The sequence below is a fragment of the Chlamydotis macqueenii genome, chromosome 12 (assembly GCF_036417535.1).
Source record: "Chlamydotis macqueenii isolate bChlMac1 chromosome 12, bChlMac1.mat, whole genome shotgun sequence".
Classification (NCBI taxonomy): Eukaryota; Metazoa; Chordata; class Aves; order Otidiformes; family Otididae; genus Chlamydotis; species Chlamydotis macqueenii.
The window spans coordinates 7,303,816-7,323,301 of NC_141567.1; the positions used below are offsets into that span (position 1 = coordinate 7,303,816).

The window sequence follows — 19,486 nt, forward strand, 5'->3', positions numbered from 1 at the left end:
TGGTATAATACTGGCAGCAGCAGTGGAAAATCTGCCCTGTTGTTTGGATATGTTTGCCTGAGGAGCACCTTTTTGTGACAAATAACTATCAGAAATGCAACTGATGGAGTGAACGTGCTTCTTTTTCTTTGAATCACTTTTCATGTTCACAAGAAAAAAAGCTACTGAGAGTATTATCCTACTTACTAAAATTTTGCCTTTTTCTTTGGTTTTTTTCAGGCCTTTTTTCTTGGATTTTAGTACTGGAAAACTCTCTAATGACAACTTTGCTTAGGTAAGTGAAACAAGATAATTTTTTTTTTTGGTGGGTCTTTTTTAGAATCGCTTCCCCTATCTTAACTTCTTCTGCATGTTGTGTTGTAACTGAGCTGCCAGCCAGCTGTGCTGCGTGTGCTGTGGTTAAGGCTGGAAGGACGTAGTAAACAAAAGTAGGGTAATGCCTGTAGTATGACATAAGGACCTCATTTATTAATTTAATCAAGCGAAGTGGATGTGGTGCAGAATAATGAAATACAGCTTTCATCTGCATATTACTACATAATCTCACCAATTTATAAAATTTTTTTCAAGAGATGCTTGGCTCTTTTTTCTTTTTTTTTTTTCTGGAAGGTAAACTTGTTTTGTAGGTGTCACAATGTATTTTCATTAGGAAAATGAAGCCTGTATACTTTCAGGTCTGTGGATACAGTCGCTCTTCCTCAATCCCTTTCTCTTCCACCTTTCCCTCAGCAGATCTAGGCAGGAATTTCTGACGTAGAGGGCAAATCATAAGAAGCTTGAGAGTTGTGTATTTTTTAGCCCAAAAGATGGGACAACACAAACAAATTTAACACCCCCTCCTTCCATCTTCTGAACCCCATCTTTACCTCTAAAATGCTAAACTAAAGCTGATCACTGATAAACAGGGTTTCTGACCATTGCTTGCAAGCACGTGGTGTTGTCTTCTAAATACCTTTGCAAACCCAGTTCCTGTGCTACTACATAGCACAGGGGCTTTCTCATCAGCCCAAGTCCAGCCTGACGGTGACTTGGGTGATGGGTGGAAGAGCTAAGTGTGCTGCCGTACCAAAATGTGCTGTATCTTCCTTTCTCTGTGATGGAGAGGAGATTTGGTTGACCTCTGATGCAAGGTAACAAGTTCATCTCCAGATGTGCAGATAATTTGATGTATTAGTTGGCGTTGCCTGTAATCCTGGGTGAGGCCAAACAGCGACTGCAGTACTCACACGGGAATATAGCATCCTGGCATCTGTGCTGACAAAGATGAAAGTGCTGCTGTTCTTTGTGAAGTGTCTGTGAAAGGATTTTCTTTTCTCTCCCTCTGTTTTTTGCTGCTGGGTCCATAGCGGTACCCACCCTCTCTCCCTTTTGATCTCCTTCCAGTGGATGGTCATCATGCAAGCTTCTGGCCTCTACCCCTTGAGGTGGTGGACCTTAGTGAAATAAAATTGATCCAGTCTTAAACCAGAAGTCTTCTCTAGTCTGCTGCTTCCTGGCATTTGTCCCTCTTTGGGGAGGACTCCAGGAGAGCTGAATAGGTCTGTAGCCTTAAAACCTCATTTCAGCAAAATACTCCGGAGAGACTCTTGGGTTCTCTTTAGTATTCCTTTTAGTTAGCTTGTCTGAGTTTATTTATCTGCCGTTCCTTTGCCAAGGTACTGAACTCAAGGTATCTTGTGTAATGTGGCTTTTGTCTTTTCCAGAAACACGCGAACTGGCTAGTGGCCTCCAAGCTGTGGGTGCTCCAGCTAAGGTGGACTTTCTAGATGGTCTGTCTGACTGTTTGCTAAACTGCAAGCAGGAGTGGACTGTAAGACAAAGCTGAGGCTGGATGTGCTGGTGTCCTTTGCATTTTACTAATTCGGGGAAAAGACCTTAGCAGGGCATCTATGGTACATATCTGAGATAGGTTCTTGCTTGGGATCCAGCAATGAGTTGCTTGTGAGACACACTTGTCCATTGCAGCTTGCTTATGGTTCCCCCGTCTCCCTTGACTACATCGTAGCTGAAGAAGGGACTAATTTGCAGCCCGAGGCTGTATTTATTGGTTCTGCTGCCAGTTCAGAGGGTAGAGAGGACTGCCAACCAGGGAAGTATTTAGGCAGCAGTTTTAAATCCTTTTAACTTTGTATATTAGACACATCTATGAATATATGCAGACCTAGCTAATAAATAACTTAGGGAATGGTAGTTAAGAGGAAAGGGCATAATTAATTTTGTCAAGTTCTCTGCTTTAAAGTTGGATCCAAAGCAGTAATGCGTTACGCTGGAAAGGTAAACACTGTCATTATTCAACAATGAGATGCATACGCGGCTGACACTGTTTTCCTCCTTTTGATTTAATATTTTTTTTTTTTTTTGCAACAGTTTGAATATCTTAGATGGTCTGTTTGGTACAGTGGAAGCCTGATGAAGCCCTAACCTTTCCGAAGGGTCATGACTCCCTTTATTTGGATTGAGTTTTGTATTAACACTGCTTTGCTGACACAGGACGTGTGCTGTTCGAGAAGGCTCTTACCGCGTTTGCTGCAGTTGGAGTGCTTGGCTGTAATTCCTGCAATATAGTTTGGAGGGAAGGTATTTCTATTTCATCAGGTGATCCCTTTCAGCTCTCCACACTGCAGCGTTCATCCAGGTCAAATGCATGTGCCATGTAAAAGAAAAAAAACCAACTTTTTGTTGAGATGCTATTAAAAAGCCAATATGAGTTTCTGTCAACTTGCATTGTTTTTTTTTATATCAGAGCGCAGAGAAAAAAAATCTGACTCTAGCAAATGCAGCTCTACATTGTCCTTCAAGATTAACATTTTTCCGCAGAGTGGTTTTGATTTTTGGTTTTTTTTTTTTTTTTTTTTTTTTTTTTTTAGTGGGGAGCCAGAGATGGGGGAATCCTCGATTTGCGTCTTAAAACGTTTATAGCTGCTGTAAGAATGATGATATCTTTGCTGAAAGGTATCCTGGTCGTAGTAAAACGTTATATAAAGCCAAGTGGTTAATTTTTTGACTTGTGATGATAACTGAAAATGCTAAAAGTGATTGCAGTTTGAAGTTGCCTCTTATTATTACGCATAACACAGGCCCTCCCTGCTCTGTCACGCTTCTCATCGTAGGAAATTTCTTGATGTGCAGTTAAACACAAACACACAAAACCAAGCAAAGACTTTGTATGCCTATACAACCCAGCCTGCATATCCGAAGATTGCTTGAGTTTGCATAAATGACGATGTGTGTATGTATCTAGAGGGGGTTGGTGTTGTGCAACCCCTCAATGCCTCTTCCTGTGGAGTTTTTTTTAAGTCTTGCAGCTCTGGCTCTTCCAGCAAAAGTCTTAGGCAAAAAACCACTCGTGGAGACACCAGTGGAATAGCTGATGCAGCTCAGCAGCTGCCTCCTCACGTAAGTGGTGGAAGGATGCCTGTTTCTCTTAGCAATATTTTCTTTGGAAGATGAGTATCTCTTCAGCGTGTCCTTGCCTCTCTGTGTCTCCCTAACAAACTGGAGCACTGAATACTCCTACTTCCACTGTTCCAAGCTCAGTCAATTTAAAAGTTCCTGGTAAAGGGGAGCATGGTAAACTGTATTTCTGTGCTCCTTCGGGGTCTGCTGCTTCTGATTGCAGAAAGCTTGCAAAACTCCCAGGAATTTGGAGAGGGAGGGAGTCCTTTGGTACAGATCCAAAAGAAGTTGCATGTTGTCAACTTGCACGAGCTCTTTCTTCAAAGTATGAATTTTTTTAATTTTTATTTTTAGAGGATGGGATCTGATAAAAAACTGTTAACCCTTGGTGGGTGGCAAGAAGCACACGGACTGGAGGGGCTATTGTTCCGTGGTTAACGTGATGTTTATTTTGCAGCCGGTGATCTTTTTATTTTGCTGAGGCAGATGGAGGGATTCCCAGTTCCACAAGCATAACCCTGGGAGAGATGAGTTGGTTTTAGGTTTCACCACTTGGATGATGCGGTTAGCCTGAGACAGAGATGCATCCCTGTGTATGGAAATGGTCTTGGCCCAGATCTTGTCTAGCGATGTAAAGCCTGAGAAAGGACCAAGAGGTCAACTCCAGTTTCTGAAGGAATGCAATGTATGTTCATTCTGTGGCATGTGTGGACTGCTGCTTTTTTATTTCTAAAAGGGTAAAAAAAATCAGTTACAAGCTCATGTGTTATTTTTAAAAAATGCTCTGATTAGAGCTAGCTACAGCTAGATCTTAAGCCCAGTCTACTTTACAGCTACATAAATATTTATATCAGTGATACTGAAGCACTAATAATAAAGAATCCAAGAGATTTTTTCATAGCTGCAAAGCAAAGAATGTTTCTCCCAGGCTCTGCCTCTTAGCTACTTTCCTTCACTTTACCTGTCTCCCTACTACTCAGCTGAGCAAGGCCCTCCATCTGCAGACATCAGGACTTTTTGTTTTGTTTTGTTTTAATCAATAGCAGTCTTAAGTAATTACTCTGCAGTTCTCCTAATACGTGTTACAAAAGTGAGCTCTTCCGCTCGTGTCCATTAAGGGACTGATATTTTTGATAGAGTCTAGAAACCTGAGGCTCTGAAGTAAGCTAAAATGAACAGAAGTTTGTTTCCTCTTCGCTCGTATGGACACTTATTCACTTCTCCATCTGCTTTGACTTTGAAGATTGCTGAGGTTCTTCCTCTGTCTGACCCACTTGGCATGAGCTAGAGAAGATTATCTTTCTTCAGTAGCCAAGTTTATAGGGCTCCAGCTTATTCGTAAATAATCCTTGGAGTTTTGAGTGCTGCCTTTCTCCTTCTTTCCCCTTCAAAACTGACTTGGTGGTGTTCATGTACAAACTGAGGAGATGTTTTTTCCGTCTGTAGGTAGAAGGGAGAGTTGGTGCAGTCACTAGGCAAGAGGACACATACAGTGTGCTGAGGAGATTTCACTAAGTATCTATGATTTTAAGTATTTATCTTATGCAATTTCTATTTGTGGTCCTAGCACAAAAGACTGTCAATAGTTGAGAGCTTTACTCTGCTAGTCCTTCTACAAGCACAGTTCCAGAGTATAAAATCAGTATGAGACAAAATACAGGACCTGGATACACAGAAACAGTTTTTTAATGTACTAATTAATTTTAAGATTGTCTGAAACATAAAAATCCCAAAACCTTCCTCCAAATTTTTGTACATCCCAGTCAGGCGAGTCTAAAAGAAACCAACTTTCATCTGAGTGCTGGGCTCTCTGCAGTTACAAAACCTTTGACTTCTGTATGTTTGTAGATACAAATGAATAAGAGTAACAGAATAAATAGCTTTGTTTTGGCCTTTTGTTAATAAGGGAGTGGGACAGCCAAAACAAATAACGTATGAGAGGCATGAGGTCGTAGTCTTGCTGTCTTTTAACTCTTATTTCAGCATTCCTCATTGCCCAGATTGAGTTCGAGCAGCTGTTGTAGTCCTTTGCTTTTGCCATGAATGAACCAAGGTGGGACTTCACATCTGCTTTTTTTCCTTCCTTAATTCTTCTGCATCTTCTAACCCATTTTACTGCTGCTAAAGCACGAGGTGATTCTTAGTTTTCTTTTACTTTTGTTTGCTGGGCCTGGGGGGCATGTGACATTTTTGGTGGACTCTGACGTTCTGTGGACCAACTTCTCTTGACTTGAACTTTCAAGCCTCATGATCTGCATGTGCTTCTTCTGGCCTCTTGGTAGCAAAAGACAGCAGCCCTTCGCGGAAGGATAGGCTGTAATTTTGTCCTGCTTTGAACACGTGGGATTCTAAGTATTTCCTATTAGATGTACTAGCAGTATAAACAAACTGGTTTGTTTAGTATTATCTCTTTATCCTGATAGGATTTGAGACATCTTATAAAGCAGTGACTATAAATTTAAAAACTAATATTTGTCATTATTTAAATAAACAGAAATCAGGATGGTATACAAAGAACACAGAAGTTCCCAGCCCAGGGACCTGAAAGGCAGACCTACTTGGATGCAGGCTGTGTACTTTTTGTCCGTTTCCCTTTTAAACTTAAGGCATTGCACATCTAATACATTTTTAAATCTGTGTCAATTGTATGATGGATATGTATTGCAGTGGACACATTTTAGTTTTAGAGTTACAGAATACACATAGGAGGTGTGTAGGATGAGTGGGTGTTAAGGATGGCAGATATTTTGCAAGTCTTCTGGTGCAGCATCTTTGCCACCCTGGGTGGCTTGATACAGAGGACTCCAAACCAAAGCCTTTAAACTGGAAAGGGTAACGTACTGGGTAGCACGTAAAAAGTCTTGTAGAGTGTGGGAGTAAATGAGTAATTCAAAAAACGTAATGCTAGAGAGAAGTTTCCATGCCAGGCTGTTAAAGTTCCTTGCTGTGTTAATTAGAAAGGAAGAAGCCCCTTCGTTTTTATGAAGTTTTCCAGCTCTGCTGAAGCTCTGTCACATTAGATGCAACAACAAAACGATCAAGCGCTTGTCTGGATGCCAGCAGCCTTGTACTTCCAAACTAATGGTATTTTTATGAATCAGTGTTGGCTTTTTGAAAAATAAAGCTTAGGGCTTGGAAAAAGCAGATGCTGATGAACATGGGGAGGGACGGGGAAGAGAATATACTGTTCTTGGTAATGAGGTGACCTCTGGATCTCTAATTTTGTTTACCAAGTAGCTATTATTTTACTTTTGAGGAACTTCATTTTAAGGGATGGAGGAGTTCCTAGGGCTTTCAAGGCCTGAGTTCAGCTCATAATCCAAGAGGGAATTCAATATTTTCATAGACTGAGGGTGCTTGAGCTTTTAGTTCATCAGGCTTTTCAAAAAATGATAAATTTGCAGATGCGTGAGGGGACTAGGGGGGGAAGCCTTTGCCTCTAAGTGGTGGTAAAATTTAAAACTCATATGGGTATGACTGATCAAAATCCATTTCAATGTTCCCATAAAAAGCTTATGACTTGGCTGAGTTTCAAGGACTGAAAAAAAAAAAAAAAGCTCTGTATACAACATGTTTTATTAATGTTGAAGGAGTAACGCTGTATTTCACTGTCTGCCACTGCATAGAATAAGTTCAGTTTGGCTCTTGTAGACTTTGACTTTTCCCCTGAATAAAACAAGGTGTGACTTCACATCTGCTTTTTCCTAGTATCCTTGTATTAATCAGGAGTGTACATATTTCCAAGTTTTGGCTAGATTTCCTTCTTTTCCTTCCTTAATTCTCCTGTGTCGCAGGGTAAATTGATGATTCTTGACCCTCAGATGGTACTGTGAAGTCTATTTGCGTAAACCTTCATGTTAAGCATCACATCCCACATGCTGTGATGGCTTCTTGCCTCCTTTTAAGCTGTATGTAAAGGTGAATTTGAAATTAGGCAGCTGAGAAAGTAGTAGTCTGTTAAAACTTGGCAAATGTGGTTGACCAAATAAAAGAAATTAAAAAAAAATTAAGTGAAATCAGTGTTGTAAAAGATGAAAGATTAAATTGCTGAAGATAATTTGTGCAGCCAAAATGCTAGGGAAGGCAGATAAGACAATTCAAGCACAAAATCACCATTTGCAACGACATAGCGGTGTTACTTCGGTACGATTACCTCTGCGTTGGGCTTGGCTGGTGATCAAGGAATAGCTTGGGGAGATGACTGAGGTGGGATCGCTTGCGATGTGCGCGGCATCGGGTCGTGCACTGAAACAGGAGTCTGAATTCAAACGCTGAACACTGGCCTCTTTCAGCAAGCGCTGTGCAGCCTGGCTGTAGGACACAGCCTGGATTCTTTGAGACAGGAGGAGCGTGGGTATGGGTATGTGACTTCTGAAAAGTGGTTTTTCTTCCTGTGTTGTCGTACTGTTAAATATTAAGTGAGATCTTTGTTTTATGTTTCTGATTTGTGGGTACTATTGCTTAATTAATATTTATGAAGCACTTGGAGCACTTTGAGTGCTGTAGGATTGTAAAGTATTGTTGCATTTGCGTTTGCATGCTCTGAAATGTGGAGATTTCCAGCTCCTGCTGAGCAAGCGCTTTAGTGAGTCAGAGGTTCTCCCTGACCCGGTTCTCTCGCTGTTTGTTCACCCCTCCCATTTGACCCAAGCTACCAGTTCTTTCCTCGTCCTCCTTCCTGCCACGAGTTTGTCAGTCTGTCCCTCAAGGATCAAGCAGTTCTGTTCCCTCCTCCTCCACAAGTGTTCAAGGTCAGGGTGGATGGGGCTTTGAGCAACCTGATCTAGTGATAGACATAAGAAGGACATGGACCTGTTGGAGAGAGTCCAGAGGAGGCCACAAAGATGATCAGAGGGCTGGAGCACCTCTCCTGTGAGGACAGGCTGAGAGAGCTGGGGCTGTTCAGCCTGGAGAAGAGAGGCTCTGGGGAGACCTTATAGCAGCCTTCCTGTACCTAAAGGGGGCTACGGGAAAGACGGGGAGAAGCTCTTTAGCAGGGCCTGCTGTGACAGGGCAAGGCATAATGGTTTTAAAATAGAAGGAAGCAGATTCAGACTTGATATAAGGAAGAAATTTTTTACAGTGCAAGTGGAGCACTGCCACAGGTTGCCCCATCCCTGGAAACATTCAAGGCCAAGCTGGTCGGGGCTTTGAACAGCCTGATCTGGTTGGAGATGTCCCTGCTCCTTGCAGGGGGGTTGGACTGGATGGGCTTTCAAGGCCCCTTCCAACACAAACCATTCTATGATTTCCTCCATAGAAGCCCCTTGGAAGCTAATAGGGATTCTTGTTGCCCCTTGCCCTCTTCCAGGGGTGCTCATGGACATCTTGACCCTCCTCCCCACACCCATGAGACTGGGCATTGGTTCCTGGATTGAGGTCGGGGATGGATGTGTGTGTGGGTGAAGGCTACAAGCCAAAAGTGTTGTGGTGCTGCCTGTGGCAGGAGCAGAGCGAGAAGGTGCTTTTCCAGGAGAGACTGGGAGGAGGATCATCTGGAGCTGATGTGGCTATTTGTGGCCAGATGTGGTGCTCCCTCTGCAGAATTATCTGGTAATGGCAACTGCTGCCTTTGTGAGGCACTCACATTGCTTCTGTTTGACCTGTAAATGTTTAGAAACATTTTTGGTATTCATCAGTACTAGACAGCTGAAAACCAACCATGTGAGTGTGATTTGATTAGTTGTTTGAAGAAATTCCCACTTCCCAGATCAGAGAAGGCTGGACTTCTAAAGAGGCTTAATATATTATCTGCAAATGAAAACAGAAGTTTAGCACTGGACTGGCTAACAAGAGATGCAGAAATCTGAACTGCTTCAGCAAAAGCTGAAATCCCTTTGTTTGTACCCAAACTGAAGCTCCCTGGGACTGGCTGGTGTTACCTGTGGCGTTAGCAGCAGCACTTACGGCTGGCATACTGTGAGGGAAAAAAAAAAGCTCATGTAACTTGGTCTGCCTCCCCTGGCTGAGCCAAGGCTTTAATTCAAGCGTGGATAAAGCAAAGAATTTGATCAGACTCCTAACGTCGGCCACACTTTGAACGAAGTGAAATGGAGTAGAGCCGAGTTACAGAACAAAGGTTTTTCTTGTGAAATCTGAAGTGTTTGGCAGGTCCCTGAAAATATGCAGGAATAGTCCCCATCAAGTTGCTGCGTACTCTGGTTCAGCTCCTTGCTGTTACTCTTGTACGATGAGCTCGCTGCATGGATGATACAGAAGAATTCATTTCAAAATTTTTTTTTTAAATGTGGTCTTGTCAGCCAATTCCCTCAGCATCTCTCAATCTTGGATACTTACGGCTTCAGATAAGGTATGTGTTGAGTTGCAGTTAATCCTACATTAGCTATATACTCAATCTAACAAGGAAAAACTTTGTTGTGCTAGAACCCTTTTTGCGGGGTTGTGTGGGTTTTCTTAAAATAAAAATGAGAGGAAGGCAAAGGAGAATGGGTGGGTAAGTGGTTTCAGTCACTATTAATGTTTGCCTACTGCAGCAATAACTTGTATTTCACGTCTTTTTCTCAGGAGTGGTAGAGGAAGGAAAGGAAGGAGGAAGTTGGTTGTACAATTTTAGTTAAACTAGGTTAGCACTTGTTAAACTGGTGTGTGTTAAAAAGCTAAGTGGAGGTTTTTTTTATGCTTAATTGTATCCAGCATCACTAGGAGTCTTGGAGTTGCAGTCTCTTGGAAGATCTAGACTTGAATTGCCGTCATTTTCATGGGGTGAGATTGAGCTGAACGGGCAGCAGGACCTGGAAAGTTTACTTTTTTGCTAATTTTAAGTATTCCTCAGCTCCTGGCAGTGCTGCGAGGTGTCATGAACGTTGTCGGCAGATAGTTTTGTTCTGGATGTCTTTAGGACTTATTACTGTGCTCTTTCCCATGTTCTTTCCAGCCAGTCATTGTCACCTTTTTTCTTTCTTATTTCTTGTCTTCAGCTCTTTGTTTAGCAAGGAATGACATACCACAAACAAAACAAACCTCGAGTAATCTAAAAAGCTCAGAGCTGACCCTACTGCGAGTAGAGTTTTAGGCGGTGAGGAGATCTCCATGAGGAGGGAGGTGATGCAGTGATCTCCTGAGCTGTGCCCCCAGCCCATGGGTTGCGTGTCTGCTGGTCACCTTCGCTGGCTGGAGCTGGACCTTTGCCGTTTGTGCGTGTTTAAGAAGTTAATCTTTCTGGAAGTGCTGAGCTGCTTGGTGTGATGTGGTTGCCTCAGCTACAGGCGTGTAAACCAGAAACACTGGGGGAAATGGAGGGATAAACATTTGCTGCTCTTTATTTGCATGGGGAATTACAAGAACCTGGGATACATTTAGTGACTTGGAACAATTTTTATTTGAATGTTGGCTCAGTCATGACCTCCACGCATTTACATAATGAAACAAAGTATTCAAGCCATTGGGATGCAATAGGAAAAATCTGTTAAGATTGTAGTCCCTTTATTTTTATCAGCTGACTTTGCTCTGACTAACAAACCAATTTTGCTTAATCTATTTTTTTTTTTAATTAAACATCATATACTTAAAGGAATAAGTTACTGACCTTTAATGAAACCATCTATGAAGCCTGCCCGTTGCTTCATGTGCTGTACAGGTTGAAGAGCATTGCCAGCGCACAGGTTGATATTTTGAATTAAATGCATAAAAGCAAAGGAATAAGAGATTAATATAAGAACTAAGGAGCTCACTTGTTGGTACTCCTGTGACTGATTACATCTCTAGTTTCTCCTAAACTTATGCTCATGTTGCACCATGGGATGGTTGAAGAGCCACTCACTTGGGGCTCTGAAGGGACATTTGTCAAGGTGACCTCCTAAGACAAAGCTGATGTACGCTGTAACCTGTCCCTCCCCAGCGCAGTCACGGGTGTGTTTAGCCTTCCATCCAGCTGGTATATTTATAGAGATGAATTGGGCTTTTGTGGAGGGAAAGGAGTAGTCTGGCGATTGCAGGATCTCCCTCCCCTGCGGAAACGCTGCCGTGCTCGGCAGAAACAACTTCTGCCGCTTGCTGTCTCTCCCAGCTTCTGCCCGAGCCCTGGGGAAAGGGGTGAACAAGGTGTTTGTCTGGAGAGTGTGCTGGGAGGCTGTTGATGTCATTCACTTCCCCATTTTACTGTGCAGTGTTGGGACTATTTAAGCGACTTTAAAATTCAGGTCCTATGGAGAGGATAGGGAAGATACATGCAAATATGGCCCCTTGTGCCTTGTTGCCTTGTTGTGATAATTGATGCCAGGTGAGAAGTCCTCTTGCAGACAGGTAGATGTGGTGTGGGTTTTTTGGCACAAACGATGTTGCAAAATGATATTTGACTCTTACACTTAATACTGGACAAGTCAATGTTGTTTCCTGACTGCTCTTAGCCTTTATGCTTAGCTTCTGTGCTGCTGTGACCTTCTGAGATGCGTGGTCTGTATCTTACTAAAAATGTACAGCAAATAAACTTGTCTGGGCAAGAGTGCAGCCTTGATGCACAATTGCTACCTAGAGCCCCGGGCCTGAAAGAAGTACTAGTGTTGGAGATGGTGGTAAGGTGTAATATTCCAGGTCTGTCTGTCTCTATATTACAGTCCTTATAAGGTTTTAGCTATGCTCTTGGACTATAATTTTTTTTAATTGCAAGGGGCATAAATCTTGTTATGTTACAAGGCAATGCAAAAAAAACCCACCTTCTTTCAATTCACGATAACATTCTTTATATTAAAAAAGAAAAAAGTGCTCGGCAACGATGCTGAGAAGGGTTACACCTTTTGAAGCTGTGTGGAGATGAATATTCAACCTATGAGCCAGGAGCAAGCTGCAGCAGGGATTATGTGAGAGCTTTGTGTGGGAGGAATTTAATTCACCCGTGGTTTACATAATATAAAAGAGAAGACCCCTCTTTCCTTGACTTACAGGAGCAGCCCCACTGAAGTCAGAGCTGCTATTCACATGAAGGAGGATTTGCAGATTGCAGTCTAATTTAGATGGATTTATTTGTGTAAGATTGGCTCGACAATACAGATAACGCACAATTTATTGCGTTTGTTAAGCTTTCAGATTTCCGTCCAGTTTAGGAAGAATTCACTGGTCTTTATCATTCTGGAAAATGTCATTTCCTGAAGAGTAATAAAGAGCATTGGCAAAGTTTGTAGTGTCTTTCAAGACTCAGCAGTGTTTCTGCATAGTGTTGGTGGGCTGCCTGGCACAGAGTGCGTAGAAGGCCAGTTCTAGGTACCTTAGTGTTATAATATCTAACCCACGAAAGCACGGCTGGTTGAGCATTGCCAGCAGTTCTTGACTTTGTCTGTGACTTAAAATGCACAGGAGTAACAAGGCCCCGTTATACAACTGGAGGAGGGTGGTAGAATTGGAACGAACTTGCTGGGAGTTGCCTTTTCATGGAGGAATAGGGAATTTCTGCTCCCAAAAGAGATCTCCTATCAGACGCAAGGATCCAGCATCAGCCTTTCTACATTTCCCTTGCAGTACTTTTAGGAGAGTGGTAGGTTGGAGGTGGGGAACCTCTTCACATAAAGCAAAAGTGAGAAAGCAGCTGTCGCTGGAGGCTGAACAGAGTTGGATTCGCAAACTGAGGAAAAGTTAACAGACAGCAGCTTAATGAACCCTATGCTTTTTTGAGTTATGCTCCTTAAGCTGCTGTGATCGTGTCTGTCTTAGTTATATCTGTATTTCTTTGTTGTATTTGAACATAATCTTTGAATTCTTTGCATGTGTTGAGCACCTTTCTTAATCCTACTACAAGTGACCATTGCCTGAACACCCACAACCCGGACGCTCGTCCCTTCCATTTAAGCTGTGATGCGTCTGGTGACATTTGTTTGAGAAAGTTTCCTCTTGTTGCTCGTGTTCCCCTCCTTGTTTTGTGAAGGCACGGGGTTATATTTAGCATTCTTTCCTCCTACTGCTCCAGTTCAGAAAGGGCTGGAAAATTGTGCATCAAAAATCAGTACAGATTTTCTGGCTCCCTTAGGGTACTTTCCTTCCAGTTCTTGCCACTCCCTCGTATTGCCTTGTAGCAGCAACGCTTCCCTGGGAACATGGTGTACCTGAGAGGAAGGACACATCCTTGCTGTGGTAGTTAATCATCGTGGATGCTGAGGTGGAGTAAGTTCATGTGGCCAACAACAATGATCAAAGCTAGTTTTTAACAGGAGAGAAGTTGGGTGTGAGAACTGGCTCGCTGATGGGACCCTTTCAAATTAGAAGAACACAAGCAGCTGGCTTTCTGGTTTTATATTTGGGGGAAAAAGGAACATAGGGGATCTCTCTTGAAAGGTGGGTTAGATATTACTGCAGCAGCTGGACTGAGTGGAGCAAGCGTTCTTTTCATAGGTGTGTGAACAGCATTGTGCAGTGCTGCCTCTGTACACCTTTAGTGTTCATTCCTCTTGTGCTCCATCCACCCAGTACAAAACATCTGAGGTGGGAACTAAGATGGACTCACGCTGTTTGTCCTCCACACTGAAGGGTAATTCTTGGTGCCTTATTTTCCCTTTCCACAGCTTTCTTCCGGCCTGGTTCTGCTGAGCTGGCTTGGTGCGGGGCTGCTGCCTGCAGACAGACAACATGATGTAGTGTGGGAACAGCTTCTTGCTGGACAGTGTCCCTGAGCTGGTGATAAAGAGGAGTCCTGAGACATTATTCTGCAGACCACAGTCCAGATTGCTCTCACGCTCCCTTCTGTCTTGTGTTTATCATATTCCCTCCAAGCAGTGTAGGAAGAAAGTGTGTTTGAATTGCTTTCCTTTAAAAAAAAAAAAAGAGGTTGAAACATTTGATTAGTCCTGACAGGTAAGAGTAACAAATGTGGTAAAATGTGGTATTGGTAGTCAGAGAAGTTCAATACATCTGAGACACAAATTGTTGCATTATAAACTTAGTTTACAGGGAAACAGGGAGATGACGGATGTTTTACTGCAAGACAGCGTTACAGGAGGCCTCCCCGTTATGTATCTAGGGTCAGAGTATTCTGGTCTTATAGTGAGAAATTCTACAAGAAGAACTAAAACCCATAAAAAATGTCATTACCCTAAGGCTTTTATGAAAGCGTAGCTCAGAGGCACATGTCTCAGCACATATTGTGTTGAGTGGCTCAGATGCTCTGTGGTAGTCTTTCTATTTTATGTAAAGTGGCCTTGGGCCGATGGAGCCGGAGTTACCTGACTGAAGGCACTCTTCCCTTCTCACGACTTCAAAATTACTTCTGGTTTTGTCATTTATGTGCATCAGGACCATCCAGTAAAGACACCACACATGCTTACAATAAAAAGAAGACTGAATCTGCATTCTTCTCTGTTGCTTTTATGTGGGCCTTTTGGCTCATGACTCACAGGCTCTTGTAGAGGCTTCCGAGGCAAAAATGCAGCTGCATTTTTCTGTGTCACATGCTGCCTTGCCAAGTCCAGTAATAGCAACTGTTGGACAAGAGAAGAGGATAATACAACCTGCCTTACCACAAGCGTGTGTGTGGAATCAGACTCGTGGGAAGTTAAAGATGACTTTCATAGCAAGTAAATGTTTTTATAAACTTCCTCCATCTCCTCATCCCTATGCATATGCTGCTTGTTAACACCCTGGATGCTTGTGGAAACAGTCCTAATAATAAAGGACGTCTCTGTGGTTTTGTCATGGAAGAGTTATTACCAGTGACTGAATTGAGAGGTTCTTGGAGGAGTAACATCCAGCAGTAGGGGAGAGGATTTGAATTAGAGCTGGAAAGCATTGAGAAATGTATCGTTTTGTCAAATGCATTCAGCTGAGGAAAGAAATGCAAAGCAGAGACCCTGTGTGGATCCTTGAAGTGAAACTCATTCCCTGTGTAATGCAGGCGTTTCCCACAACAGGTCACCAGCATGTTTTGCACATCTTCAGTCTCCAAAATGGTTCTCTTGTCTACGTCTTTCATCTTTCTAAGATTTTAGTTTTTACAGTGTGCCATGAGACGATTTGTCCTGTTGAAAGGCAATGTAAAGAAGAAATGGAGCAATCTCTTGAACTGTATTTTAAAGTGATGAGTTGGTAGTTCGGCCCTTCACCATCACAGGGCTTCTCCAAGAAGATTTTAATCAGTTGCATCTGATCAGAAGACAGGCTTGTAGACTTTGAGCATGTGTGTGTTTTCCAGTTGAGCAGTTGTGTCCTATGTTGGATCCCTCCCATAGTATACTGAGAATAGAAGATGGTTTTAGTTTTTCCTAAATTTGTAACAGCACTTGGTATCTAGCCTGTGTTTCCCCTTCTATTAATTATATATATTTTCTTAATGCACAAGTTTTGAAGTGCTCTTTAGTGCATTTCTGTACAAGCTTATGAACTTCTCTTGAATCTGTTACAAATGCACACTATGACTGTAAACAGTGTATGTTATCAGTGAAGAAAAATTATCAGCTTGGAGGCCTTTATTTTAAAGATTGCCTTTTGTTTTAATTAGGAAAAATGTCATCTTGCCAGCATTTCAGTGCTGCTTCTTTTCCCCCAGTGCAGCCTGTAATAATTTTTTTCTCAGAAAGATAAGCATCATTCACATTTTATTTTCCTTTGTGCAAGACAGAGGAATGTGAGGTTTGTCCTGCTGCTGCATCTCCTTGTGTTGGAGATGTTGCTTAGAGAAGATTCTCATCACCATGGAGACGAGGAAGGAACACATCTGGACCAGCAGCCAAACAGTTTTGCGCTGTTACTCTAGGAGCCTTGCTGGAAGTGAGAAACTGGATGTGCTTGTACTGGGGTTTTCAGTGACGAACAAGATGGTAAAAATCTTTCTTTTGTAAATCTTTTCATTACACTGCGCCCTGAGTGCTTCAGGACTTGAATAGTGTGGGTGGATTTACAAACTGTTGACATCCAAATGTGACCCTGCCTCAGCTACTCAAGTCCTACCTTTTCAGTTTTCTGTTGAGTTCTAACCTGTAGCTGTCATGTGGATGAGTGTGTCTTTCACTGCTTGAAAGGTATCTATTCTATGATGATACATAAATACAGGCAAAACACAGGCAGGTTTTGTTATATAGCTTTTTATCTCACTCGGGGTACTGTGACTGCATTTTTAAGTCCCTGATTGTTTGTACAGGGGAACAGCAAAACAAAAACCCAAACCTCAAGTTCTTCCCCCAGTTATTTCTAATAGTTTCAGTATCTGCAAAAATAATAGCCTCTGAGAGAGTAGTTTTTTCTCAGTGATAGTAATTATCCTTTTGTATTACACACTTTGTTTATTGTTATAAAATAACTTACAGGTTGTATTTCTGAAACTTCTCTAATCCTTTGTTGTTGTGAACTGCAACTGTTCAGATTTCTTACTTTTCATTAACATTTTGAATAAACCTTTATTGGCTTTTCTATCAAAATTTAACTTACCTTCTCTTTGGAAGGACTGTGATGTAGTTGAATCTGCTTTAAGGTAATGTAAGCGTACCTGTGCGTGCACCTTCCACGCTAAATAGCATGTGGAAGAAGCAGACTGCATTACTCCTGGTGTCTTCCTTCTCCATTTCTTGTGCTCTGGTCCTGCAAGGGTCTGAGCACTGTGCCCTTCTAATGCAGCAGAGAGCTAGGTTGCATATCTAATACCAGCCAGGTAATTATTGCCCCCGACCTCAGTGACCTGCTTAGCGTTAAACCACTGCGCGCTTTCCCGAGCAATGCTGAATGCACCAGGGGATTGAGGTCTGGACTCTCCTGAAGACGCAGGTGCTTACTTCGTAGCAACTGATTGATGATTACTAGAGGAGGATGAGATCCATCTTTTTTTTTATGTTAGCCAGCTAAAAATTCAGGCAAGTGCTAGCCAAGCTAGCTCTGCAGACCCCTGCAAGCAGTGAGATGATGGGCACTCCTAAAGCATCCTTCTTCCATCTGAAAATCTCCAAAACAAACTGGTCTGTAGACAGAGAAGATGACTAGCTTAGACTGTCTGAATTTTTAGAGGGGTGAAATTGAGTGATGGGAATCTTCTCTCCAGGTGCCCCAGATAATTTTTACTCTGTTCTTCTTGGAATAATGCAATCTGTACAAGAAATTGTTAAACATGACTGGCTTTGCAGAGTTCCAAACTAGGTAAAGTTGTTGTGATTTACATCAAAACTCAGCCTAATTGATAGGAATGAATGCCATCTATGTTTAGGCCCTGCTGTTTTCTTTGTCCTGTTGCTCTGGGGCATTAGGAGAGAGGAAGGGTCTGGGAACAGAGCAGTGGCTGAACAAAGCAAGGTGAATCAAGGGCAGAGCAGGAGACTTAACTTGCAATTTCCTTGTCTTTGTTGGTTTGAGTCTGACCCTCCGCATTGTTTAATGTTTTGTATTTAATTTCCTCAGTTGCTTAAGGAATGGTTGGGGCTAGCAGTGGAGCATCGAACCATGGTCAGGTGGGGCATGCAAGATTCAAATAAAGAACCTGGTCTTTACTTCCAGTGGAGACTTTAATGTTTTCTGAAAATAGGTCAGAGAAATTACATGCTGGATCCAGACGTGCGGACAAACTGGTCCTGGTTGGCTCATAATTTTGTTCTGTAGCCTTGAGGATGAAGAAAGAAAGTCCAAGTGCTCTGGTGAAGCACAGAAAGAGCTAGATCAGTGCCTTAGTGAGCAGATTTTTGCTGGCACCAAAACTGAATTTGATCTTTTGCTGCATCTCCATGTTGAGCTTTTGTTTCCAACCATAGCACTTTGCTTCTTTCCTCTCCTGATGCTCTGGCAGTTGAGACATGGAATTTCCAAAGAAAAACAGCTGTAGTTCAAGCTGTGGAAAAGTTACTGAAGGCAAATCTTTCAGGGCTATTTGGCTTGGTCTCCAACATTGAATTGCTCCTGTAAGCGTTTAGAGATAGGCCTAATCCTGGAGTCATGGGCTTGAGGGGAAAATGGGGGTGAAATTTTTCAGCCTGAGACAGAAGCAATAGAACTTGAGTGATCCTAATGCTTTCTTCTGAACCTAATGTCATCTCAAAAAAAGCCCAGAAACAGAAACAACCTCTCACCCTAAAATAATAATTTTAAAAAAAATAATAAAATCAGTAGGTAGATGTTTATCTCCTGTAGAAACACTGGAAAAACTTCGTTTTTTCTGTTTCTGTGTCTGACCCCACCTTTTCCATTCCTTCTTAATCACATGCATACCTGCTAGCCCGTTGCTGCTCTGGAGGTTTATGTGGAGAGATCTCTGTTGCTTAGGAGTTAATCGGCTTCTGCTGGTTGTCCTTCATCTGCCTGAAGTTCTCAGGAGATCTCTTCCTCTTGCATCACCCCCAAGAATTTAGATATCAATAAAGAGCCCTTCCCTTATGTCCCTGGGGAGCATGCTCATGGGGAGAGCCCCTGGGCCCTTCAGCCGGCCCACCCCACCCCACCATCATGTGTGTCTTTGCAGCTGGCCTAGGCCTGGCTGGATGGGGCTGCCTGAAGAGCAGGCCTGGGGCTTTCCTTGTGCTGGTCCCAGTGCTCCAGCCCCTTCTGGATCAGAGGATCTGCTCCAGCAGAAAGCTAACACGGCAGGAGAAACGTGACTCTCAACCTAGTTAGTGACCCATGATCCAGCCAGCAGCAGACTTGGGGGTGGTGGCAGCTTTAGGGTGGACAGGGCCTCTTGGTGGCAACTGTTTGAGTTGGCTTAAGCCAGTTGTTGAACCCTCACTGGAACTGAAAGCCCTTGATGGAGGAGACTGCTCAGCAGCTACCTGAAAAGAGCATCTCTAAAAGTTATCTGTATCTTTTCCTGGCACTATGAAGTGTCAGGTGTTTACTGGATGATCTAAGAGCTGTAAGATTTATTCGCCTTTCGCAAACTGGCTGTTTAAGAGTTTCCGTGAGGATGTAGCTTGTGGTGAAGCAGGCTTTCTCCACCTGTGACGCTGATCACTGGCTGTGATCTGATGGGTTATCTGTGATCTCTAGCAACCTCTAGTGCTAAATGCTTACGCTGTGTGCTTGCACCTCTTGCGTTTTACTTTTGGTGGGGAAACAACATGACGAGCGTTTGCTAGTGCTGGGAAATAGGTTAAACAGTCCAGGGAAGATGTGGTGATTATCTCAGAATACTTTCTTAATCTGAACCCATTTGTTGTTTAGGTTTCTTGGCAGGCATTAAGTT

At 42.7% G+C, this 19,486-nt stretch overlaps 1 protein-coding gene across 1 annotated transcript in view; it reads left to right on the plus strand.

Moving 5' to 3' along the window:
- Positions 1-244: 244 nt before the first annotated feature.
- The window catches only part of AKAP13 (A-kinase anchoring protein 13), a 197,389-nt gene continuing 178,147 nt past the window's right edge, over positions 245-19,486 (plus strand). Inside the window, exon 1 of the mRNA XM_086756870.1 lies at positions 245-274. The gene's annotated coding sequence lies outside the window, so the exon portion shown is untranslated. The remainder of the gene's footprint in view (positions 275-19,486) is intronic.